Source organism: Cuculus canorus, chromosome 4 (assembly GCF_017976375.1).
Source record: "Cuculus canorus isolate bCucCan1 chromosome 4, bCucCan1.pri, whole genome shotgun sequence".
Classification (NCBI taxonomy): domain Eukaryota; kingdom Metazoa; phylum Chordata; class Aves; order Cuculiformes; family Cuculidae; genus Cuculus; species Cuculus canorus.
In genome coordinates this window covers 74,128,760-74,156,091 of record NC_071404.1, presented here as the reverse complement: position 1 = coordinate 74,156,091, position 27,332 = coordinate 74,128,760, and the positions used below count along the sequence as shown (strand labels likewise).

The window sequence follows — 27,332 nt, the reverse complement described above, 5'->3', positions numbered from 1 at the left end:
GAAAATAGTGAAGTAATAGGCTTACAGTTTTATTATCCGTATAAAGTTTAGTGACTTCAAAATGAACGCGAAGCCAAACAAGACTTGTTATCCCACTAAAATCTGTGCTGTAACTGAAGCCAGTACCCAGATGTTCTGTGGTAAAATTCGCTGCTTCGCTGCATAAAAGCACCACAAACCCTGACATACAGTCCTGGATTGCCTTTATCCAAACCTACTTAGATTCTGGATTATTTTTCTAGCAATCTTTTAAACTGCCATGGGAAGCATAAAAGGTGGTCTCCTACAAAACCATTTGGTACCAGCTTGAAACATAACCACTTGCAGAAATAAATCAGGATTTCTTTTTAATAAACTGTTTATTACCAGCCTTACAGAACATAACTCGCAGAAGAAAAAGCAGCGTCTGAGTTTAATAAACATCTCATCTTTATATATATATATAAAGGCAGAAGACCCTGACACACTTCAGAGCAAAACATCGGGCAGGCAGGCTCCATCCAGCCCTACTGAAGACACAGGACAGGGAGTGGAAGGCCACCGTGCAGCTGGAAGATCAAAATCACTTTGTGCAGCCAAGGTGAGCCTCTGCTCCGACGGCACCACTAACCCACCCATAGCCTCCAGGAAAGGGTTTATCCCTTCATTTTTAGGAGACTTTTAAGTTGGAGAAACCTTCAGAGGACAAACTTCCTAAGAAGGACAAACTTTAGGTGGACAAACGAGACTTGAAGACACCATTTCTGCCCCTACATGCAGATTTAGTGTAGGAGACAGGATGTTTGCAGGCAGCCCAGGCTCTTGCTGAGCCATCTGAGAGCAGCATGGCACCAACGGAGACCTGGGGCGCCAGTGGGTCGTGGCACAAACAGACCCTGCAGGAGGAGAAGAGGGCACGTCAGATGAACATCGCGTATGTAGTGAAGGCATTTGAGCCAAACAGGGAAGGCAGCACAGGCGTTACGTGATTTTGAACAGCTTGCTTGACAGTTTGCACCATATTGTATTTATAAACATCGGGGAAATCTAAATGCTTTGCCTTGGCATTCAGGAGTCATCCACAACAAAACAGCCATCCTAACCAGCTCTGCCTCACCTCCGTGACACCCTTCTTAAAGAACTTGATCTCCGTAGGATGAGCATCCCACACAGCATTCAAATTCCCTCTCGAACTGCACATCTAACCACCAAACCCGAGCTCCCCCAAGGGGGTTGGGGTGTGAGGGAACTTGCCGGCTGATGACATCAGTGGCACATCACACGTGTGCCACCGCCTGCCAGGTGTGGCTCGCACCAGGTCACAGCTGGCTGCTCCAGCAGGCGCTGCGGAGCACAGCGCTTCCCCAGGACACGTGCATTGTGTCGCCCCATGGGCAGGGCAGCACTGACATGCCGCAGTACCCACCCTCCACAGCAGAAAATCCATGGGTTTTCACTCCGGGACTGTGCAGAAATAGAGACAGTGTGATGTAGCCCCTATCCTCATCATGGAAATGTGACAGGGCCGAGCGACATTTCAAATCATAAAGCTTTCTCAAATTAAGAGGAGCTCATTATCTGCCAACACAGAAATTCCACAAGGAACAGGTATCATTCTCCTCACAACAGGATGGAACACAGGCACAGGATCCCAAATCCATCCATAAGGTACCCACATGTGATGCACTACTGCACTTTTTTACTTACTCACATTTTAAATGGTGGAACTAGAACACAAAAATCTCTCAGTGTTTTAGAAAAGTCCTCTCCTCCTTCAAATATTAACAAGTTTTAAACTGCAGTCGTTGCTCTAAGAGGTCACAGAGACTTTCAGCAGTACTAGAAAGCTGACCTCGGCAGCTCTCCTCTTGCAGGTATGCATTTTGCTACGAGATAGGAGAGTGAGAGCATGAGGATGAGGCATTCCTGACAAGGAACAATCCAAAATGCCATTCCTAAAATAGCAAAGAATCAGCGATTTTCAAAGTAGGCTGAACAGAATCACAAAGTTTTTCTCCCTGCTCTCTCATAGCACAGCTGAGGATGCTGATGATGTCTAACACCTAAGTGCCGTTTTTACAGAAACCAGGTTATGGCTAAGCTAGCGGTGCTCTGCCAGGGTCACAAGTGTATAAATCACTCACTGCCAACTACCCAAGGAGGAATTCACCCTCACGTTGCTCTCACCTCTCCTGCTTTTACACAGATACAACTCCACCAGCTCAACCAAGCATGAAATCGGTGCACCGAGGCCGGTTGCCCATCCTAAGACAGTGCTGGAAGGGGGTTGCCTATGCAGCCTGACTGTAGGATGCTCCGCTGCAGAGACAGTACCACGTTTGTGTCACTGAACATCGCCTGCTATCTGCTCACAAACAGCCAGCCAGGCCTGGGAGAGCTGCGTATTTACCCTGGGGATCCTGCCTCCCCTCTGAGCTCGCCTCAGGACCAGCGGTACCGTTTAAGCGCTTCAATTACAGCTCACAACTAGATGCTAACCATCTTCTTTGGTGGGGAGGGAAAGTCCAAGGGACGCTACAAGCTTCACAACCTGCTGTCTGAAAGCAGCTTGACAGAGGCTGCCTCGCTCATGTAGGTGCCCACCGGGATGATTCCCAGGGCAGCCCTGGGCAGCGCGGCACAGGCGAGATCACGCTTATCCCTGCCAGCCTGGAATCAGGGCACGTTACCACTCAAGTGTTAAATACATACAGAACAAAAAATGGCTCGGAGAACCACTGCAATTCAAATATCTGCGCCAGCCTTTAACTGTGAAGGTTTAAATCCATAAAAGTTCTATCTGCAAGTGATTAAACAACGCTTTGTAGCCATTGTCTCTGTGCTGTCGGAATGAAAACACGATCCAAGCTGCACCCATGTAGCGAATCTCAGCACTTGCAACCCATCGGTGAGTTTTCCATCTACTTTTTTTAGTAGCCACTTCTTCTCCCCCCCCTCTTTTTTTCACTCAAAAAAACCCGGTACGATGCTAGGGAAGAAGGAGCCGCTGCCTGCCTGGCACCCACCCACCCGGGGGGACAAACGAGGGCTCCCGGCGGGGAGGGAAAATGCAAAAACGGGAGGAAAAATGCAAAAACGGGAGGAAAAATGCAAAAACGGGAGGAAAAATGCAAAAACGGGAAGGAAAAGCACCAGGAATGTTAAAGGGTGAGGGATTCGAGCGGGCAGCATCCCGGGAGCGATGCCGCAGCCGGAGGGACCGCAGGGTGCCGAGCATCCCCCGCACCGCTGCCCCCGCGGGGTCCCGCAGCCGGGGAGGGGGCACCGCGACCCCGACAGCGATCCCGGAGGGGGCGAAGCTCCACGGGCGGCCCCGCTCTCCCCTCCCCAGCGCTTACCTTGCGGCGTCGCGTCCCGTCCCGTCCTGTCCCTGCCGGGAATGAAGAGGGGGGGAGGAGGAGGGCTGGTTTTTAGGGGGGTGGCTTTTCCCTTACCCCTCCAGCTCCAGCGGGAACAAGGCTGCAGCGGGGACTGTGTCACGCACGTCCCTTTATAGCCTTTCCCCACCCCTCCCCGCGGGTAAAAAAAAACCCAAAAAACAAAACAAACCAGAAAAAATAAAAAGAGGAAAACAATAAAAAAAAACCCCAACAGAGAAAAGCAGCCGGGAGCCCCGCAGGGCAGCCCGGGGCGAGGGCACAGCCCCTGTGTGGCCTCCTGGGAAGAAGGAGAGCTCGGAAAAGTTTGCCGGAGCGCAGCGGAGCGGCAGCAGCGTCTCCCGCAGGCTGCGGGCGGGCAGGGATGCCCCGGGGCCGCCCCGCCCCGCGCCGCCCCCGCCGCCCCCCGCAGCCCACCCCGAGCAGCCCCGGGCGCTCCGGCGAGGAGGGGGCTGCGGGGCATCCCGGCCCCGCGGGAGAGCTGGGAGTTGGAAAAGCCTCCTGCGATTTAGGAAGCGGGTCTGGAAGCTGCCTGTGCAGCCTCTCGCCTTCTGCAGCGGTTGGTTTTGATCAGAGGCACCTTTCAGGTTCGGGGAGAGAAGGACACTCATAGAATCAATCATAGAATCATAGAATCAATCATAGAATCCCCAGGCTGGAAAAGATCTTTGAGATCATCCGGCCCAACCCTACCTGTCCACTGCTAAACCGTATCCCTGAGCATCTACCTGTCTTTTAAATACCTCCAGAGACTCGTCTTACTCCAGAGATTTGTCTTATTACCTGGGAGCTGCAAGGAACAGGCAGAAAGTATACTTTGCCATTTAAAAACAAACCCCTCTCTCTTTTTTTTTTTTTGTTTCTTTTTCGGTACATCAGTGATAAAAACGTCAAGTGCTACATAAACATGAAACAAGTTATTACCGATAGCAGCTGACGGGCAATTTCCCTGAAGGTAAATGTTCCCTACTTAACAGATTTTGGGATTAAAATCATTATATCACAGAATGGTTTGGGTTGGAAAGGACCTTAAAGATCATCCAGTTCACCCCCCCTGCCATGGGCAGGGACACCTCCCACTGGAAAAATAAAGCCTCCTTTTTTGAAAGACTGCTGAGCAAATCCGACAGCGAAGCCTCAGCGGAGGGATGCAAATTATCATATTGTGCAAGGTGACAATCAGCTTTGCTCTGCAAAGACACAACCCCCAAAAGAGCTTCTGTCTTCAGGGACACGTAACTGTCCAGACCTCTGCTAATTGCCATTAATTACTGCCACTTACCTCTCACTCTGTCAACACACAGAGTAGCCGAGTGGCTTGCTCTGCCCCAGGGTCTGCTCACAAATATAACTTCGCCAAAAGAAACCCAGGATTAAGAAAAAGAGCCCCATGGGAGCCCCCATCCAGTTATCTGTCTGTTTTCTCGTCCCTGTTTTTACGTATTTCCCAGTTGTATTTATTGTTTTCAAGTAGGTTCAAGGATAGGAGTTTGGGGAAGGGAGAAAAGCCACAGAAGTTTAGAATTAATCTATGCACGTTTAAGGAGAACCTAAAAATACCTGGTATTCACACACAGGATCCTGACTTCTTCCTTTCTAGAGGATCGTTTGCCTCCAACTGCAACAGCTCAAGTAAAACAGATCTCAGCAAACTACACGTGCTCCTCTTCCGCTGCAGAAGACGTGGAGATTCAATCATCCAAAAATGGGAGAAGCTGATTAAATAAGAAAGCCAACATTAGTTAAGTAAACCCAGTGCAACCTCACTATTTTCCCCCACAAGTGTTTGGAGTGGGCAGGAGCCAGCAGAGAAGGATGTGCTCACGTGAAGGCAGGCAGCTGCCTTCGGTTATGCTTCGTGGCACCACAGTGTTCTGTATACCCTGCAAAAAATGGCTGGCTCTGGTTTGTGGTCATCAGAGGTAAAATATTGCTACCCAGGCAAAGAGCTCTTGAGACTCTGTGCTTCACACACACAGGCAAACCGATTATTTTTAACCCGAGGACAGTTTTAGTGCTATTGTTCTTAGAGGGTATTACTGGTTGAGATTTCAGGGGAAGCAAGATGACATCCCTGGGATATTATTTACTGAGGTATGCGAATACTGACTCCTCTGCGCGTAGATAACTCTTGTTTTGGATGCTTGCAGTTCTCCTTCTATCACAACTGTAAATCTCTACTGTGATTTAAAGCACAGCACAGAGTGACTCCCAACCAGAGGAACCGTTAAAGCATGCTCAGAACAAGATTCGCCGCTCTCAAAATTTTCGAAGTACAAATATATTGAACACAAATCAGGAAGGCAGATTTGAGATTTAAATGCTGAATATGACACGGACACCTGGGCAGTACTAGGACAGCCAGCGAGATAGAAACTAAACAATGAAAGCCCCAAATATGGAAAATTCTTGTGGGTAGGTGATTCCTTTAAAATCCATTAAACAGTCCCAGATACTACCCCAGCGCTTAGGGAAATGGTATTGAAATGCTGCCCCTTGAATCCAGAGATGATTCATGTTTGTACATCTTTCCAGGAGCAGGTGCCAGGCATGGCAGTGTACGACACCCAGCCTGAGAAGGCTATGGCTGTAAAGCGGCGTTCTTTATGCCAGTGCAGCAAATCCAAGAAACTAAATGGGGAGAACATCAGCAAATCCCCAAAATAACTTGGCTTTGGGCACCCATATTGTCCTTCCTGCCTCTCAAAGGCTTCCAGAGAACTGAGTTTTACCAGCAATAATGGGTGCAAGAAGGAATTTGAAGCTAAATACTGAGGAGAACCAAATTATTCATTCACATGCAGTCACAAGCTGTCTGTAGCCGTGGATCATTTACTCGAGGGCTGAAACTATTTTTACTCAAGTGAGCAAATAAATATCCAAAATTTGGAACATCTGTAGTTGGTTCACAAAGGCGACTGTAAACTGTCTGGGTAACTATTGCGCTTTTTCACGGTTTTACCACGCTGGGAAACCCTAGGAGAGCAGCTGGATAGGTGCTACCAGAAAATAAGATGCATGTGATATATTACACAGAAAAAGGGGAGGAAATGTTTAATAAGCTATCCAGTGAATACATCTGAATAATAAATCTTTCCGAAACAAAAATGGAAACGGGCAATTGGATATTCTAGGAGGAGAGAACGAGGGATAATTCATCATATAAATAATTCATTGCAAATTTTAGCACTCAGTGGTGCTGTGCATTTGGTATGGGGGACAGATGACACTGTGTGTGTTTGCATGTGTGTGTTTAATTGCACGTATATATAATATTTCTTACCCAATTACGTGGTTCTTATTGTGATGCAGATCTGAAGATCCGTTATCATTAATCTATCAATTAACATTTGTTGCTAGGAGGGTATTGTTATTTATTAACCTCAGAAACTGAGATGCTAAACTGGACTTATCAATTATGCCTCATAGGCCATGATGGGTTTTAGTTATGCAGCATCACACAGTGCTCACTCTCTCAGAAGAGGAATGGGCTGCGTAGCAGGAGCCTCCAGAGGCACCGAGGAAGCATCTGGCTCCGTAGCTGCCGCTGCCTTCCCCAGCGGAGCAACACATGAGTGCCCAGGTGGACTCCAAGCAGCGACAGTGAGCAGGTAAGCGATAAAACAGAAATCACTTGCTGTAAGCACAGAGATGATGCTCCTACTTTCAGTAGAAATGCTAGTGCTGCTTCCTGGGTTTCGCTTGCCTGAGCCACAGGTTTCATCTGAGTAAGAGGTCAAGTTTTTCTTCTTCCCACCAGGCGGCAAGCAGGTGATCTGTGTGAGAAGCAATGGCCTTTCAGGAATGGCCAAAACATCAGCATGTAAGAATGTCTTCCCCTGGTGCAGTGCTGCTTCACCAAGCAGAGCCCAGGCCGGTAGGCAAGAAGCAGGGCACGCAGCATGCTTCCACCAGAAACCCGGAGCAGCAAGAGGTGTGAGCATCCTGCCGGCTCCCTTCTCACCTCAATTATGGTTTCTTGTTTCAATAAGAGACGTTTTCTTTACCCTATCTTGAGAAAAATCAAAAACATGTGCAGCAGTTGGCGTGCAGGTTGCAATTTAACTCAGTATTTTTCCTGCTTCATTGAAAAGTGCTGATGGGAGAAGGAGAAAGCGAGACTCCTCAACAGCACAGCGTGGTTAACACAATTTCACGACACCCTGTTATGTGCCCTCTAGGTTTTACCCAGCTGTGGTGTAAACTGATGCATTGCCGCTGATCCCAAGAAATTACACATTTGGGCTGCCCTTAACTCATTACTTGCCTATTTTATCCAATTATGTTTTAAGTATTAAGTTAATCTTTAACATCTCTCGGTGTTGACTGTTTTACATCTCCAGTGCATTCTTATTAATCTTACTGTTTTGTGGACTGATTAACAAGATTTTTTTGCTCCAACAACATAAAAAAAACCCACAAATCTAAAATATGGTCTGAGTTGCCAGCACTGCCACTTCCCATATTTTCATTGGAAAAGACCTGCTGTTAGACACCACTGTGGCACTCATTTTATTTTGCCCAATTTGATAGAATATTGTAAGTGAAGACTAAAGATGAATGATTTTACTGTAAAATCCCAAATCTGCATGTGAAAAAAAATGACAAACAGAGCTCTTGTGCTCCAAATGTTATTTTACTCACAACTTTGTTCTGAGAAAAGAAAAATGATGTTATTTCATAGAATTTAAATAATCTAATCTACTTTCCAGATAAAATTGTTAACAAAGCATTGATTTAATCTCAAGTGCCCAATAGACTCCTTAAATTCTTATGCCAAATACCCATTCCTCTAATTAAAACAAATGAATTTAATAAAGAGGAAAAACATGATAATTAAACATATTCTGAAGCATAGGCTACTTTGATCTAGAACACTCACCTTTAATTTTTATGATTAAGTATTCTCACTACAGACACAGCCCAGACCTGAATTTGTGTTCTATTCCTGCCTTCAAAGAATAATTGTTTTAGACGTGTCACCGCAAAGTGTTTATTCAAGCCATTATTTTCAATCACAGCATCACACACTCGCACAATGGAGCGACAGATTTTTTCCTTGGCAACAAGAATCAATTGTTAATATATGGTACTTAAAACCAAACGCTAAGAGTTTGTTTGGCATTTAATGCTTCATGTGTCCTAAACTTCAGCTGTCCAAAGAGCTTCTGCATGAATGTGGACAAATAAGACATTCTGCTCATCAGAAAACCTCAGTGTAAAAGTAGTAATTGCAATTTTTAGGGCAAATTTGAGGACCCAGTAAGTGCTTACCTGAAATAAAAAGACTGCAACTTCTGTGGCAGAAAAATAGAACAGAGTTGAAGAACCGATTTGGGGTTTATCAGGTGACACTTGATAGGATTTGCCTTCACACAGGGCAGTCAAGGGGAGCCTGTAGTGTCCCAATTCCTTCCAGGCCACTGAAAAATACATGGCATCAACCTCCTCTTCTCCTTCCTTCCTCCCTCAAGATGGAAACCAGCCATCAATTTCCTCATCTCCCATTTCAAGACTGCATCTTCCCTTCTGTTTAGCCAATGACAAGAAGAAAAAAAATTACAAACTCAGCAGAAATACCCTAATCACCCTCTTTTTTTTCCCTTTGGGCTTTGCTAAGAGATTCCGAGGTGAGTGTAACATGAACATGCTCAGAATTCTTAGCATATTTGTATATTTACAGCACCTAATGTTGCTGTGCGCAGTAAAGTCTGGTTCTCTCTTGATCGAATAGCCCTGAATAAGCGTTGGCCCATGCCACTGGGTGTACGTAAACAGCAGACACCCATGATTCCTAGGAAATGCGAGTATGCTATTTACTTAATAGAGAACATGAGAATCAAAGAGCAAAAGGGAAATTGTCAGTCATTGACCAGATGATGCTGTGGCTGGGAGAATTCGGAATATATCGGAGCTAAGATTTGATTCTCCTTAATTACTGATAAGGACCAATGAAGAAACAAACTCTTGACCTTTCTCCTCTGAGAAGCAACAGGTTTCAACTTTATTAATTTTCTAAGTCTACACTACAGCCTGCAACAAGAGAAAAAGAGGTTAAAATAAGAATGGTGCAATGTGTGGCTATACTGTAAGAGTACAACTAGCCACCACAGAGCACTTGAAGTATACATCCAGCTACGTTAACTCTCGTATACTCCTTTTTTCTTATCTAAGTGTACCCGATAGCACCCAGCAACGAGCAGTGATGTTTTGTGTGCTGGCATTCACTTATACAGAGCAGAGGAGGGCTCCAGGCAACAGTGGGACGGCGAGATATAAAGTGGTTCTTCTGAAGGCATTATTGAAGGGAAGTTAATTCTGCACGATTTAGAATAAAAGATCGTCTGACTGTTTTTCCTCTCACAAACTCGTGGTCTGAAGCAGTAGGCCTGCTTTGTGTTGTCTGAAATTAGAGGCCATTTGGTATGAACATATTTTTTGGTTGGCTGGTGGAGCTTAAAATAAATCCGACAGCAAGTCAGTCAAATACAGCTTTACATTACCCTCAGGATCTCCCTGGTGCCATACGGATAGCCACGTTGGATTATGAAGAACAGAGGTGGGCTGCAATGATTTGATTGTCTCATTAGAAGGTGAAATTAGTGATATTCATTAATTTTGCTTTCCACAAAGAACGTGGCTTATTACTGCCTCACACTGCAGGGAGCAGAGGCCAAATCTCATTGCTGCTCGTACCACCCATGTTGAAGATAAGCATAACGTCCTCATAGCCAGAGTGTTTACATTGCTCGGTGATGTATTAGTGTCACTGTTTGATTACATGAATAAGAAATGTGCTTCTAAAAATGTGTTTTTAAAAGCTTTTCAGGCACAAATCTGAGAGGTGACACGCATACCAAACTAGTGTGATCCCCGTAGCAACGTTGTGTAGCCGGACCTCTGAAGTCACGGATTACATCTTTCAAAAAACTTCCCAGTCTAAGACATGCTTAATTCTGCTTTCTTTGCTACATTCCAAAGTTTTATTAACTCTCTTTTAGGTAAATAAGGTTTAATACTTTTCCTTCTCACACTCCAATCATACTTTTCTCTCCACCCCCCTAAATCATTAAGCAAGTTTTCCGGTGCTTTGATTTTATATGGGTTTAATAGCTAAGGGGTGTAATTATTACAATTAAATATAGGAAGCATACTAAGGGGCAGAAAGATTTGAGGGAACGAGTGCTAAAACACTTCTGCAAAACAACAAGAAAACGAAAACATCAATAAATGCCTCAAGCACTTCAAGCTGCAAAAATACATTTCCTTTTTCTGCATCTTTAGCATCGAACATTTCCTGTTAAAAGCGACCGCTTGGGAAGCCAGGCTTGCTCAATTCAACCCCGTTACGCGAAACAATCCAATAAAACTGAGGTCTATGTCCTATTTTCTCAGCTTCTGCAGCAGCCTGCCTGAGCTTTATCCTTCAAACAAGAGCTCCATCTGGTGGGCTATCCCAAAACGTTGAAGCATCCATCCAGCCCTCGTTGGGCCTAACTCAGGTGCCCCAATCTCTCATGGGAATGTCTGCCATAACCTATATCAGGGGATTGATTTGGTCCTCAGGGTCACACGCAAAATTACAAACGCCCCCCACGAGAACTGATGGGACCAGCCATCCTGCATCAGTGCTTTGTCAGAGTTGGTCTTGCTTTGGTCCACCCTGACTGAGTGTTCAAAGGACAAACAACCCAAAGCTCACCCTGCCTGGCTGTCTGGCTCTTGCAGAGGAAAGGCGTAAACCGATTTGTGTCAGAGAGAGTCTCTGACTTTCATGCTCTTAAAATAACCTTTGGATTTCTCTTAAATGCATTTTCTGATATTAAGCCTTCAAACATCCCTGTGCAAACACTATCGCAGCCTTTACTGGTGGAGAAAACAAGACACAGGGAGACTAAAAGCTACTTCAGTTTCATAAGGAGAGGCACCTAACACCCTCTGAGACATCTCTGGGGGTCCTATTTGGCCATAGCTTCCAGTACTGAAGGGCACAAGCCTCCCATCTCCAGGACTGTATCTGCAGATGTTCTGGATACCCAGTGGCACCTCAGATGGCACTTGATGATTGTCTTTACATAACATGCTGAGCCAGGCACGCCTTGTTTCTTGCCACACGGCAAAGAGGTGGCAGGAATCCAGGAATCCCAACCCCTCAGCACCTTCTCCAACTACTGCACCCAGCTGCATTGATGCAGCACAGCTCAGACACCACAAAGTTCCCAAGTTTGCACTTCAGGTTGTTACAATAGTTTTTAATCCTCTTATTAAATACCGGATCCTGTTAAAGATATTTTGCTGAGTCTAAGTAGGACATCTATTTTAAAGATCTAGAATTGCTTCCCATTTCAAGTGAACAGATGATAAAGATCAATGCAGAAGATTAGAAGTTAATTGTAATAAATTGCATCAGCCAGGAAAGCAAAATTTGAAACAACACAAGACCAAAATGATAAAGAACACAATTATGCAAAGCTTAAACCCCAACACCTTATATAATGGGAGAAATTTGTCTCTGACTAAATTAAACAGCATGTGGGAACGCACGTAACTTGTTTGCCACCAGAAGCACTCGCTGTGTTGTCTCTTGTTGGAGTATCCACAAATTGGGCTGGGTAGAAGGATTCATATGGCCATGTGAACGGCTTACGCATGGCCTCAGCTGTGCAGGTGTAGTCAACACGCTCCACTAGCTTGTCTGCTTTTTCATAGTATTCATATGTTGTGAGGAGCAAAAGGCACAACAGAGAGCCTTTCTGTTTACAATTTCCTTGTAGCTAAGCACATTGAGGCTATTCAGAAGAAGTTATTTGCGATTCTTGATAAGCCCAAGGACCGCTTGTTAGAAGATGGGCAATTAACAGAAAAATGCTAGAAGAGAACTGAAGGTTTGTGTGTGGTCCTCAGAAACCCCCCCTGGGAGAGCTTGTCTCGAGACATTAAGAAACCTGTGCAGATGAGCTTCCTACCAAAGCCATAAGGGCCAAGGAGGAATTGATGAGATACATTTATTCAAACTTTCCTCCCATTTTTACACCACCAGCTGGAGGAACACAGGGACTCTCTAAACCAGAGAGTCAGAGTGGAAAGAGCACCCCTGAATTAAATGGCTGGAAATACATTTGGGGCATGACTATTCCAAACTGAATTGTTTGCTTAAAGACAATTATTTTTCTCAGCACCAGCTTTAAGGGTTTTCCTACAAACCAATGAAGTATTTTCCAACCCCAGTTTCTTCCCTCACCCCTCCACACAGAACTGGCATTTATTGTCTGTAAACATTGCTTTGCCTGGAATGTTACTATGATCACTGCTTAAACCATTACAAGAAACATGCGGGCAAAAAACGCACAAGCTCCAGGTTTCTTAGTGGAATTTACTTTCTCCTAGGGTCCATGGGTACCATTTCTGTTTTAAATTCCTTTTTTTTTTTTTTTTTTGATTCCTCTTTTGCTGCAGTTTCTGAGGATAAGCAGAAACCAAACTTGGAAAAGGAGATCCCTGTGGCAAACCCCCTGAGATTGAAGAGCATACATCGCACTGTATACAGTGTTTGCCCAGTGCTAACAGCTAACACAGGCACAGAGGGCAAAGCCAGGCGATGCCTTTCTGTGTAACCAACAATTGATGCTACCAGTTGTCCCAAGGACAGTCCTGAAAACTAAGGATATCCCCTACCTGGAAATAGCCACAGCGCTGCTGAGAGAAGTCTGCCAAGGGTACAGGACTGCTTTCTCAGGTTTCTGAGTGTTGGGACAGCAAAGAAAAAGGGAAAAGAAACAGAGTTTTAAAACCAAGCAAAAGCCAAATAAGAAACACACAGCTCAGAAGCCACTTGTTTTCCCAATCACCATCATAATCTTTGAAAGCGGGATAAGATGCAGCACACTTGATTTCAAATATTTTACTCCTGTTGAGAAAGAAATGGGATGATGGAGAACTAACAAGGGGAACAATATGAGCACCAGCTACAGCTTAGCCCCAGCAATGCAATGCCACTTGGCACTACGCAGACAAGGCAGCATCCTCAAGTACTGCTTCTTAGGCTTCTCTTTTCCAGAGAAGATAGCATGGTTTCTTTGTGAAAACATCAAGATGATGATGGTCATGTCCACAAAAATCTCATTGCCAGATTAAGGGAAGATCAGCATCAAAGCACTTCAGCCACGCTAACTTCAGCTGGGCATCAATGATGACATTTCAATTTATTGTCTAGATTACCCGCCAGTCCATCAACTCATTTATCATGCACTAATTTATAACATTCTCCTGCTTTATTGATAAGACTACTGATTTCCTCTCAATAAGAAGACCTTATAGCGACCTTCCAGTACCTAAAGCGGCTACAAGAAAGCTGGGGAGGGACATTTTACAAAGGCCTGTGGTGATAGGATGAAGGGAATGGCTTTAAATCAGAGATAAGAAGATTTAGATTAGACATTAGGATGAAATTCTTCACAATGAGGGTGGTGAGACCCTGGCCCAGGTTGCCCAGGGAAGCTGTGGCTGCCCCATCCCTGGAGGTGTTCAAGGCCAGGTTGGATGAGGCTTGAGCAAACTAATCCAGTGGGAGGTATCCCTGCCCATGGCAGGGATGTGGAAACTGGATGGGCTTTAAGGTCCCTTCCAACCCAAACTATTCTATGATTCTATGAATTGGCCTGGATCTGGATTACAAATGCTCTACATTTTATGGGCTCGTTCCATCTAGAGTCAATGAATCTCCCTCATAGCAGGAAGTCACATAAGCAGTTGTCTGGAGAATTTCATCATCTCCGAGGCAGAGATGAGTCTGTACAGCAGTGACTAACTATATTTTGATATCAATATGCAGACAAAGCTCCCACTGACGAAACAGATAGCTTGGAGTCCATCTCCTCAATATATCCTCATTTTTATGTACACATACATGAATGTGCACATGCATTACTGACATTTTTATATTTTTAATTTACTGTTGTGCTGACACACAATTTCATCAATGAATGACTACTAAAAATATAAAAGATAAAAGCCTCAGTTCCTTAAGTATAGGAAAGCACCCAGCTTAACTTTATACATGAAGTTACACTATCTTGATGCGCACTGCCCTTGCGATACCTCTTCAGAGCGCTGAATAAAGACTGAGGTTTCTTTCACTGAAACACCAGTCAACTGGAAACAGCGGAAAAGCAGCCTACCATGTTAAGTGAGCATAACCTTATGTAACCCTGTCTGGTGTCATGACCATAATGGAAATAAAGATGGATCCCTTTTACCCACCTATCTGCCTCTTGTGGTTTTAACAGACAGCCTTCTGAAAGACAGCCGGCCTCATACAGAGTGAAGAGTATGAAATGAAATACTCTTATGGAAACAATACATATGTAAGAAAAATGTCATAGAATCATAGAATGGTTCGAGTTGGAAAGAACCTTAAAGATCATCCAGTTCCAACCCTCCTGCCACGGGCAGGGATACCTCCCACTGGATCAGGTTGCTCAAAGCCTCATCCAACCTCGCCTTGAACACCTCCAGGGATGGGGCAGCCACAGCTTCCCTGGGCAACCTGGGCCAGTGTCTCACTACCCTCAGCATGATGAATTTCTTCCTAATGTCTAATTTCAATCCTCCCCCTTCCAATTTAAAGCCATTCCCTCTGTCCTATCACTCCATACTCTTGTAAGAAGTCCCCAGCTATCCTGTAGCCCCTTCAGGTACTGGAGGGTACTGTCTGGTCTGCAGTGTAACAACCACTCAAGCAGAAGTTGTCTGCATGCCTAACTCTGCAAGTTTCAGACCATCCAGATTGTACTATCAAGGAAAATATCACACTAATGCCATAATTATCCCGAGTGCCCACAGTGAGTAACATTCGCATCCCACACTTATTCATTATAGACTGCCTCTCCGTCTCAGAAAAATCTCAACCTGTGCAGCCAGGGATTGGGGTGAAACCGGCAGCGTGGCCCTGGATCACTGAAGCTGGGTCTCCTCGGGACAGGTCTCACCTGGCTAAGGTCCTGTATGGATTCTCTGATGTCTAATAAGACAAGAGTTCACACTGAGATTTCTTTGAGCTAAGACATTCCCCTGTCTTGTACGTGCTCACGCCCTGGAGACCTGCTGTCTTCCCATTAGATTTGACTGCAGCTGGAATATATAGCATTTCACGGATGTTATAAAGTCCCCGCAAAGGCCTGGCACACCTATACATGTGCTCTGAAGTACATGCACGCATGCAGCCGGTGCAGCTTCATAAATGCTGCTTTGCAGAAAAACAGGGAAAGACCATGGACATGTTCTTCCTGGGTCCCCTCGTCTCCATGTAAGGATAAGGCCGGGTCGTACCTGTGTTTGGGAACTCCTAAAAAATAATCCACTCCCTGCAAGGAAGAGCTTGTGCCCTGCACCATGGAAATGAGCTCTGTGAGGTGAGAACCCAGGACAACAGCTTTTATGCTATACTTTCTCACTACAAAGGAAAGGTGTTTAGATTGCCAGGAGTGGCTTCTCAGGCTTGTTTAAAACTATGTTATTTCAGACAAATGCAGCCCTCCTCCTGGCTGCGAGCACAGCTCTGCTGCAGAGACACTGACCTTGCCGTCCTGCTGAAGCACTGCATGCGGCTGGATGAAGGGGACCGAGGAGAGGAACGGCGTCCCATCGCCACTCCAGCAACTCTCACAGAGGTGCACGATGAGCCCTTCCGCAGCCTGCGGGCAGAGAGGAGATGGTGGTTTAGCTCTGGAGGCCACTCATCCCGAAAGGGGAAACAGAATTGGAACAACAGTAGACTTTTGTATGAGTGGGGCAGAGTGCTTCAGAGCCCAATTGAACTGTTCTAGTAAATGCAAAGTACTCTTACAAAAGAGCAAATAAAAATCAATGGAAATGCGCTTTCCCCCTCACCAGCGTGTAAACAGAAAGCCGGGCTGAGGCAGCAAGCAGATTCTGCCAGCCCTGAATACAATGCTTCATTAACACAGGCAAACTTCTCAGCCTGGGAAGGCTTAAAAATCAGTGCCAGATGAAACTCTACTTTCAGGTTATAAAGAAATCTTCATTTTCTTGTCCTATAACGCTCTCCCCTGGGCACACAGCATACTGACTCTTGTGTGCCCGAGTTAAAAGTTTTAGCAATCCTTCTAGGTTTCCTTCCTACAGGAAAGAACACATGTATTTCTATATCTAGCTCTTACACTCAGACCTTCATAAATGAACATTTATTTTCTGTGTCTGTAATATGAAAACACAAGTACATACACCAGTACAAACTGGGATGTGTTCACGTTTGCATGAATATCACCATCTTCATGCACAGTCCTTAGACCACCTGGAAGAACCTGAGTTATCTACACATTTTTCCTACAGGGCAAGGAAAACCCGTGCAGTCTGGCAAAGTTAGAATTAGCTTGGCTCTGCAGAGGTCTACTGGGTTTCTGTTATCCCTGGAGGTGTTCAAAAAAGGTATAAATGTGGTGTTTATTAGGCACGGTGGTGTTGGGCTGATGGTTGGACTTGATGATCTCAAGAGTTTTTTTCCAACCTTAACAATTCTATGATTATATGATTCTATGGACTTCAGAGGCAAAAGTTTCAGGGAACAATCTGTAGAAGTTCAAAGTAGCCTGAAGAATTTAAGGGAGAATTAGAAACCTGCAACTGAAATGTAGTATTTTTGAGAACAATTGACCAAGACAAATGACATCAGCTTAGTAGTCATGAAACATCAGTGTTACTCCCTCCTAGAACACATAAATTGAAGTGCAAGGTCTGTATCGCCTTCTTCAGAAGCTTAATCAGAAGATTAAGCTGTTCTAAACCAAAATGAAATATCACTCATAAACAACAGTGAAGTTTGCATACAGAAACTAAACGAAACTGGGCAGAATAGGCTGAAATAACCAGAACAAACAAGAAGCTCATAAGGGATGCTCCTTCCTTATTAATATCCTCCCTGGTACCACTCTGGGATTTTTGTTTGCCTTTCTCGCATCTCTTATCTGTGCTTCCAGATACAGAGACTCTCACAACACGCTATAGCTTGACTGCATTCGAAGTGAAAACTTCTATTAATAAGAATTCAATGATTTGGAAAAGTTTCCTGGCGCTACATCACCTCTCTGAGTCATCTTCCAATGGGAATTTTACTTTGCACAAACATCCTTTGACTCAAAAAATACGAAGAGATGCTTTGCTGTGACCCCAAAATAAAGGACTTCAGAGGAACGAGCATGAGAAGCGGAGTCTGTCCCAAGCATCTGTGGAACAGTAGGAAGCTACGGTAAGCTTGTGAATAGTAGCACTGTCTAAGGCTCCCCACGGGAATACTGTTAAATTAACAGCACATTCAGATTAATTGCTTTTTTTTTTTTCTTGGGGATTTTTTTTTGGTTGCTCAACAGGTATCTTGTAATGCAGAATTGCAGTTCACAGAGGTCACCATGTAATGCTCCGGGTTTGATTTGGTGCTGAGGTTTTCCGGTTTTGCAGCTTTTTCTTTGCTGTGTTTCAAAGTCGCGAGTTATCAATTTATCAGACAGAAATAGAAAAGCAGCTACAGCGTTCGGACCCAACCACACCTGAATCCTCCGGGAAGTCAGATGTCTCTTTAGAAGTCACGAATGGTGAGATAACACCACCACACACACACACACAGATTTTGAATTTTAATTGTCATTATTAAGGATTAGGAACAGTCCCAGTGAGCAACCAATTTTGCTAGCATTACTGGGCCAGACCCCAAGGATGCTCTGAGCAAACTGCAGTGTAGTATTAATGCCTTAAACCTGGCTTCAGCGAGTTCCCTTCCCTTCTAGAGCGAGTACATCCAAGTCTCCTGTTAGGTATCCCCACGCTCACTAACTCTTCACAACAGGAGAATGGTAACAGGGAGTAAAGTAATCCCTCTCTTGCTCTCGCCAGTATAAGACAGCATTGTTATATCAGTTCATAACTGATCGGCTTTTTCTCCTCTACAGCCAAATATTCATTCCTAAAAGAAAGCTGAAAATATGGGGAGATTGACTGTCCCTCCAAAGCTGTTTTAGTGTCTGAACAGGTCATTTATGCAAAAAGAATCTTATTTGAAACACCTCTTTGGTGTTGATAACAGTGTTTTTCTGGTGTCACTGCCAGTCCTTCTGTGCAGCACAACTAGGATTGTTTCTGCTGATACTTTATTTCTACAGATTCCGTGTTGCATCACAACTACAAAAGACAGACTGCAAATTTGGCATTGCAGGGAAAGAGGGAAAAAGAATAGGAATTACAAAAAGAGCAGCTCTTCTGTTAATCTTCAGAAAAGTGCAGCTCTTTCCCAACTTTTGGCAAAAGGAAATAATCTGGCTTTATCCTTAGCCTTAAGTAACAGGTTTAAGTGCCTGCTCTATTTAATCAAAGAGATAGCTGGTTTTGTGAATAACCTGCAGAGAACCCAAGTGTGTGCCAGCTCTGCAGAGTAATGTCGTTGCCTTAAATGGATTAACTTGGGATTTACACAAGTAAGAGCTGAGAAACAGGATGCTTGAACACAGGAAGGCACAAAATGAAAACTTCCTCCAAGAAAATTTAAACATCTGCCTCTCTTCTCTCAACTAAACCACATAATTCAATTAAAGAAACCAACATGGGGATGAAAATGCCAACAAAGGAGCTTTACCCTTTGTCAAAGCTGTACCTTCTTTCTTAATCGGGTCACACAATACAAACATAAGCGGCACACATCCTGCTTTCGCTCCATGAGACTTTCCTTCTTGAGATCCTTTCCCTTGGCCATGGGAAGAGCCCCAGACCTCCCTTGGTCTGATACCTCCCATTAGACCAAAAAAGTTGCAATCTACGGTCTTAGTCTTGCAAGATATTAACTCTTACAGCCATCAACAGCTCCTCTCAGGAGCTGTGCCCCATGCCGTAGCCTACCTGCCTGCCCTCGCTGGCCTCAGTCCTGCTGTCCCCACCACCATTGCACGGTCGGTGGTCAGCGTGGACCTTTCGCTCTCCCATCGGCAGCCCCTGAACAGGAAGCACCTGGGTGTCCCCTATTTACAGGGCAGGTGGAAGCGAGGCCGTTGCTGCCGTCAGTGAAAACACACAGCATTAGCCAAGCATCCTGCCTCCTGGTGGGAAAGTGTTTTATTAATCAGAAAAATACTTTCCACCCTGTGGTGTCTTGCAGACCTTTAAACTTGCATCTGCAAAAATCAGATAAATCCTTTTGTCATTCTCACAACAAAGTTCAAATACAGAAACCATTTTTAAAACTTGAGGATTTTCGTTTTTTAAACAAGAGAGAGAACTTCAACCTGAGTAGAAATATTCTCTACACTTATCTATGGATAAGGCAGAATCCATAGATTCCAGCTCACTAGGGTAAGGCTGCATTCCCAGTCTATTATTATAGGAGGAAAACCAAGAGGAGTTGGAGCAGCTGAGCTTTGTTTGACCAAAAGGTATTGTCATACAACAACACCAGCTTCTTCCAGACTACAGAAAGAGAGAGGGGGATCAAGACCAGGATGACCGCGCACCTCATAACCCTGATTCCTCTCGAAACATGTTTTAATGGGAAATGAAATGCTGACAGAGCAATGAGTATGACTTGGAGCTAATGAAGTGCAAGTGTTTGGGTAAGAAACCAGAGCCAAAGGTAGAGTGCATTCCTTCATCCACAGTATTCACCGTGTATTTCTAGTTCTACTGTTGATACGATTCATTTCATCCCAGAAGAAAATGTTTTCATTGATGATGTGTCCTTGCTATAATTCATGAGATTATATAAAATTGTGTAAAACTTTGCATTGCAGCGGATAACACATCAGACCCTCATAAGGGATCGTAGAATGGCATTCTTTGCTAGTGGATCTAGCGAAAAAAGCCTTGATGTTCTCCTAGACGTTACGAAAAGACAAACAAGATTCTGCAATAGCAACAGGATGTAAAAGCCGGAAGGCAAGAGGAAAGGTAAGAAACTGGGAGAGCCCGAGCAAATAAAACGTTATGTAGGAGACGAATGAGAGACAAAGTTTCATTATTTGGACAACAAATCTAATATTGATGCATTAAAATATAAAAAAACTAGTGAATGGATTCAAGGAAGACAGTAATGTGAGCCAGGATTTCGCTTGTAATCTATCAAATCATCCTCAGCTGAGGTATCGAACTCTTCTATTACAGAACAGCAGATGTGTGTATTTGGGACATCTCCCGTGCTTTGTCCACAGCATTATCATGAACCCACATCCTCTTGAATCTAAAATTTCTGAGGCCATTGAAACAGCTCCCAGCTTTTACCAACAATTTCAAAGTAACATTTTTTCCTTCCTAAAACAAATGACAGCTTGAGACTAGGTTGGAATGCTATTTAGTGATTTATGAAGAAAGGCAACTTACTTATCACCAGTGAAATCTTCATATCATGCTACACGTTATTTATGTATAAGAATAGAAAGAAGTATCTATAGAAATAGAAAAGAATAAGCATTAGCTTGACTGTCAGCACTTTGAGAAGAAAAAGACAGTTTTAAAACAATGTACACTTTCGACAATGCACAGAGCTTAAAGTACCTGGGAAGTAAAATAGTGGGGAATCAAACAAAAAACTTCAAGTGAGCAAATTGATGGTGTCACATCTGCTAACAAAAACAAACAAACAAACAAAAAACAGGGAAGAAAAAAGAAATAAAAAAAGAAAGAAGGATGGGACAAAAATTCCTCAAGCTTTCAAATATCTCATTTGTGCTAATGACTCCAGGAGTTCAAATGTGCTCAATTTTAATATTCGATGATTACTGTTATGGTAATCAAAATATCATTTAGTGAATCTAGAATATCATGTTGAAAATCATGTAAAAGGAATTGTAAGCAGATAATTTAACTTCACACAGGAAAGCTTGCTCTCATTCACAGAAATGAAAATTTTTCCACAACATTTAGTCGCAAGCAAATGGTAAAAGTCCAGTTTAGAAGAAAAATCTACAGAAACCCATGCCAAAACACACATAAAACGTTCTCTGGAATCTGTTATTTAATAAAATTCCATGTGTCTATTGGATGTTATAAGTGCAGTGATAGAAGAAGGGGAAATGTTTTAAGCTGAAAGAGGGGAGATTTAGATTAGATATTAGGAAGAATTTTTTTTCCTATGAGGGTGATGGGACACTGGTCCAGGTGTGACAGGGAAGCTGTGGCTGCCCCATCCCTGGAGGTGTTCAAGGCCAGGTTGGATGAGGCTTTGAGCAACCTGATCTGGTGGGAGGTGTCCCTGCCCATGGCAGGGGGGTGGTACCAGATGGGCTTTAAGGTCCCTTCCAAACCAAACCATTCTGTGAGTTTATGAAACTTGTACCAGCACACGTGCTCCCACCAGAAGTTACAAGGCAGGACACATTCGTCTTTCTGCTAAACAAGTGAAAACATCCTCTTAGACCGTTGAAAAGTTTTGACAGAAAATCAGTTTATGCTCCTCTTTATGTTTCCCCAAGCCACCATGAGAGAAAATCAGGGCGTACAAACCATGGCTGTAGCTCATTACTGCTGTTACAGGTTCAGTTATTCAAACGAGTGTCTCATCCAGTGTGAGAAGAAAGTTACTCTCTGCCTATGAATTTCTCCTCTTTCAATGTGCACCATAATTCAAACGTGACCAAAACCTGAGAAGTTTCTACAAGGAAAGGAAAGAAAAAAGAGAAGGCCTTTCACAATCACATTAGCCCCTCCTGTGAAATTGGTCCACTCACCACTGACACACAAAAATATTGGAGAAAGCAACGGAGAAAGAATCAGATGGGAAACATGGCAGGTGTTTGGAAAATAAAACGTATAACAAAGATTGGGAAATGCCAGAGGGTTCTTTAAGAGATCAAAGGAAAAACTAGGAGTGCTAATACCCAGTCTCAGCAAAGCTCAAGGAAGGAAAAATGCCTATTATGAGTACTACGGTTGATTTTAACTAAAATAACTTACCCCCTCTAATTCACCTGGGTCACTGCAGAAAGCACATCCTTGGGGATTTCTGAGTCTGACAATGCTAATTGAAATAGATGACAGCACCTGCATTCGGGAAATACTTCATTACATGAAAAGCAAGAGGAAAATCACTGTACAGGCATTCTATATGAATTCTTAAGGATATAAATTCTCTATCATATAATACGAGGAATACCCCACCCTCAGCATGATCAGGATCTGTGTGACTCGAGGTTCACAGTCTTGTGCCCAAGCCAGGCAAACATTAGAAGCCTGTGACTAAACAGAGAAAAATAAGATTGCCCTGCAAACTCTGTTTTCTTACTGTGAATGGTTTGCGTTGAATCATCCGCTTGGGCCAGATAATGCTTGCGCAAATTGTCAGATAATGAGTTAAGCACCACAAATGGAAGGCACGAACCTTTATGATTAGTTCGGGAAAACATTGGAAATGAATGAAACGGGGAGTTTGTTGCCTCCTACACCACCCACACAGAAGCCCCTCTGTTTTGAGGATTCACAACATCTCTGAGTGGGGAGTGCTCTGCCCACAGCACTGGTCACCTGCTGAGAGCTCGCATTGAATTAGGCTACATTATAATTGGATTTTCCGAAGGCACCGCATTAGCATTTTCCATGATCTCACCCTTATTAGCCAAATCACTAATCAGGAATAGTGCGGCTATATTGTTTGCTGATTAAACTATCTGCTGCTATAGTGTCTGTTAAGCCAGCTCCACATTCATGCAGAGATAAAAACTCCGATCTCTCTAACAGAGGCTCGGGAGTTTATTCTGCAGCTAATGTTGCAGGCAAACTCTAATTTTCTATAGTCCATGAAAAAGCATTTTCTCTCCAGAGGCCGGTTCGCTCAGCGCTTTGCTTGCGTTCTTCCTGAGCCTACATTATAACTTAGGAGCGTTGTTCCTTTGATCAGTGCAGGCAAAAGCAGCAGCACTATAAAATCTAACAGCTGAAAAATCCTTTCCCATGGACTGTTCCCCATTGTGTCCAAAAATCAAATGCTAAACATGTTTAATCCTCTAAGGTTATTATTTTCATGCACAGGCCTTTGTATGTGGATGGGAATGGAAATACCTGTTCTAAAAGCAGAAACGACACAGGCAGGTGATCTCATAACTGATGACTCTGTCTTTGCACAGCTTAGAAAACTGTTTGTGGGGGAACTTAAACTCATATTAACTACTTCTGACCTGTATCGAAAGCACGCAGGACATCTCATGCAGACTTATGGTGCAAAAATCTCTGTTCTTTCTTTCAAATGGGATCCCAGAAGGCTCCAGTACCTGTCTTCCGGAAGCTGCCTTCTTAAAAGCCTGAAGGAAGAGACAATCTTGCAAGTAGATTATCAAGTAATCTTTCCCAAACATCCATTCACCACGATTTTCTGAAAGCAATTTCACGGTCTAAATAGAATTTAATTTAAAAAGCCAGGTTTTATTCTCAGGTTAGGTGTTACATAACGATGTTCTGATTCATTACAAGTATCATTTGGAAATATAAAGCCATTTTCCCTGAGAAGTTAATCTCATTAAATATTTCCACTAAAATTCCTCTGATGCAAATAAGTACATACAGAAAAAAACCCCTGTGATTACATTTTTCATATAATTCTGGAGCCAAAATAAAGGAGAGATGGTCTGTACTCTAAAAGTGGTGGTAGGCACCTTCTACCTGGCCTGACATCAGCAGTACCCTGCTTGCAATTAGACAGATGTGTTAAAACAGCGAAGCAGATTTCCTTTTTACCAAACAACCAAGGAAAAGAGCACAGAATTGAAGATGGTACATCAACAAATCATTCCCTGGAAACAAATAAAAAAGACTATAATTCTCAAATGAAAAAATATCGCAACACTATTGGGCTTATAAGTTCTTGAATTCAAACCAGATGTGACTGTCTTTGAATCCTCAGCAATAGCTGTATCTTTTTTTCTTAAGGCTTTATAACTGATTCTCATAGGCAGCACAAAGAACATCTTCAGAACAAAGGGTAATAACGCTTCCCAGCAGAGTTTAACTGGATCCTGAGGATCACTAGCCTGTATGATCTGCTTTTCTATTGTCCTCGCAGGGATTTCACCAGGCATAAATAACATGCACTGAAGAGATAAGGAGCTAAGGGCAAAAAAAACCAGAACAAAACAGAGTAATGAAGTTGCAAGACTAGCTTGCAGCCTTTGGTCTACACTTCTCCAGGTCATACGCTGTCAGCGACGGGCTCCGTTCTTCGAGGATGAATCTGCAAAAGTAAATCAAGACGAATCATTTTGACACTGAGAAACACAACTCGTTTATGATTAATTTCCCCGTTTGGTATTACATTCACAAACATCCCAATATTGTACATCATCACAAGTTTGTAACCAATCCAATACAAACGGCAGTAAGCACGAAGCAGCAAAATAAGGTAGGTATAAACAGAGCAATAATGTTTGTTCTCTCGGCTTTCATCTAGTCCTGTCGATGCAGAGCAAACAGTAGGGTCTGAAAACCTAAAGTCCCCATGTAAAATCTTTCTAGACCTCTAAAAAGAACGGCTGACATTCAGCGGTGCTCAGAGGTACACATGAGCTTTATGCACCCAAGAGACTACCTCAGCATGACAGAGGGAAGAATTAGGTAGAAGTACCTACAGCTAAATAGGTTCAAAGATGTGTTTGATAGTAACTCACTTGAGCTAGGAAAACAAAATGAAATTGAGGAAAGGAAATATTGCCAGTGTAACACATGCTTCCTTCCTGAAGTTTCAAAAGATTCTGGAAACGCTGTAACGTGTCACTAGTAGCACACGCACACAAGGGCACACAGTATTTCACTTACAAAAGAAACATTAAGAGCGAAGTATTTCCAGCAGGGTTTCGAATTTGCCTAGGAGAATTGCTACGCAGCTGCTATGCAGCAACCCCATCACTCACTTCCAAACCCACAGTGCTGATGACATCCAAATGTATAAGAAAGAAAACCTGATCCAAAGGGTCCACATTTGTAGCTAGAGACGAAAGGCAAACATGACATAAAACATGTAGTTCTCAAAACCAAAGTGTTTCTCATCTAGGACGGCATTAACCATTCAGAAAACCTCCCGAATATTTTGCAGTATGGGCAGACATCAGAGCCCAGCACAGAGTACTTTTACTCTTAAAATAGTCTAAAAATAAACCACGCAAAGGATGGGGAGGTTCAGATTAGATAGTAGAAAAAATTTCTTCAAGGAAAGGGTTACAAGGCCCTGGGATGTGTTACCCAGGGAAGTGGCTGAGTCACCATCCTTGGAGGTATTTAAAAGATGGGAAGATAAGGTACTCAGACATACAGCTGAGTAGTGGACAGGTACAGTTGGACTCAAAATTTCAAAGGTCTTTTCTAACCAAATGATTCTATGATTCTAAGGTGAACTCCATGAGGGCAAGTAGTACTTGGCTGCTTCTTCAACAAGGAAATGGCTTGGAATGAATTTTTACATCACTTCCTTAGATGCCCAATGAGGAACTAAGGATACGTTCAGGTACCAGATGAATACTTCATCGAGTTACTAGGAAAGATAATGATTTACTGGAAACAGCCACCATGTCACCTACAATCAGCAGACAACCATCAACACCTCCTTTCAGGCAAGATCCCTTAGATGCCAGTGTGTGTGAAGCCATTTAAATGGTTTCTGAATGACAAATCCTAACATGTACTTTCGCAGAAATAAAGGTATCAAATCACGCAGCTATTTAAATTTTATATCCTGTTCCTCTTCACTTGAGACTTTTCTGCTCAGTAGTCTGGAAAACTACGACATGTTCTGTGATCTTTAGCTCAAGCTGACTTTTAAAAGCAATCCCCTTCTAAAAAAGGCAACTTCTTATGATCTGGAGTTAGAAATTAAAGGTGTGCTAACAGCCTTTTTATTACATTGCAGTAGCAGAAACCAAGTTGTATCCGTAAAAATCCTGAAAATAATCACTTTGTTATTCCCAGTGCGGATGGCAAGCTGCTAATTAAATCTGTCTTGACTACTTGGAGCACTGATAATTCCTGATGTAATGTATGCGCTGAGGACAGGCTAATACCAAAAATGTTTAGGGTCTGGGATTTTTTCCAGGAAAATTAAGATGTCAGTTAATTAACTTTTTTTTTCTGCCTGGTTTTCATTGAAGACCTCCACAAATCCATTTTTCATTCTTTCATATTTCTCCCCTCCCTACAGATGTCATTATTTTCAGTGGAAAACCCCACACTTCTCCCTCCTCTTCTTCCAATTAGCTGTAATTATAACAACATTAGCAGTAAAGTAGGTGCCTCAAGGGCAAAAATCTGGAAAGCAGCAGTGTGGAAAGGAACAAGAGATGATATTATAATGAAAGTAAGCAGACACATCGTGCTTCTTCATGTGCTCATGTGGGCATCCTTAGGGCTTTGCAGGTTGATTTCTGCTTTCCCTAGGCATGCCAGGTGGCGACCATAGAATGGTTTGGGCTGGAAGGGATGTTAAATATCATCCAGTTCTAACCCCCTGTCATGGGAAGCGAAGCCTCCCACTGGATCAGGTTGCTCAAAGCCTCATCCAACCAGGCCTTGAACACCTCCAGGGATGGAGCTTCCAGACTTCTACAGCTTCTCCGGGCAACCTGTGCCAGCGCTTCACCACCCTCACAGGATAAAATATTTGACCATCTGGTCTTGCCTCTCCTGCAAGCCTCCAGAGCTACCCCTTGGACTGAGAGGTAGGGGAGGGGCTATGCTTCGGCTTTTCCCTTTGCCTGGCATAACTGGACCAGAATAAAAACATATAGTCTTTTTACAGGTCAAACAAATCCAGTGGTTATATCCGATCTTCTGAAGGGGTAACTGGGGTCCTTAAATACATATACCAAGGATCTTTCTGCCAAGAAAAAACATACAGTAAGATTAATTTTGAAAGTAGAAAAGGCAATACATGCCAGCAGTTGTGGCATGCAAAAGGGTTCTTTCTCTGAGTAGGCTTTGAGCAATAGACCT

General features: G+C 43.5%; 1 protein-coding gene across 6 annotated transcripts in view; it reads right to left on the bottom strand.

The window, feature by feature from the left end:
* Positions 1-24,551, bottom strand: part of NDNF (neuron derived neurotrophic factor) — a 44,030-nt gene extending 19,479 nt beyond the window's left edge. For 2 of the 6 annotated variants that reach the window (XM_054065224.1, XM_054065222.1), the window contains exons 1-8: positions 23,537-24,551; positions 22,320-22,406; positions 21,870-22,017; positions 20,748-20,812; positions 15,953-16,069; positions 13,053-13,117; positions 8,652-8,906; positions 4,938-5,092 (exon numbers count right to left, since the gene is read on the bottom strand). The gene's annotated coding sequence lies outside the window, so the exon portion shown is untranslated. Of the gene's footprint in view, positions 1-3,338; positions 3,681-4,937; positions 5,093-8,651; positions 8,907-13,052; positions 13,118-15,952; positions 16,070-20,747; positions 20,813-21,869; positions 22,018-22,319; positions 22,407-23,536 lie in introns of those variants that run through there. The other 4 variants (XM_054065223.1, XM_054065225.1, XM_054065226.1 and 1 more) reach the window with 4 other exon arrangements.
* Between the last annotated feature and the right edge of the window lie 2,781 nt (positions 24,552-27,332).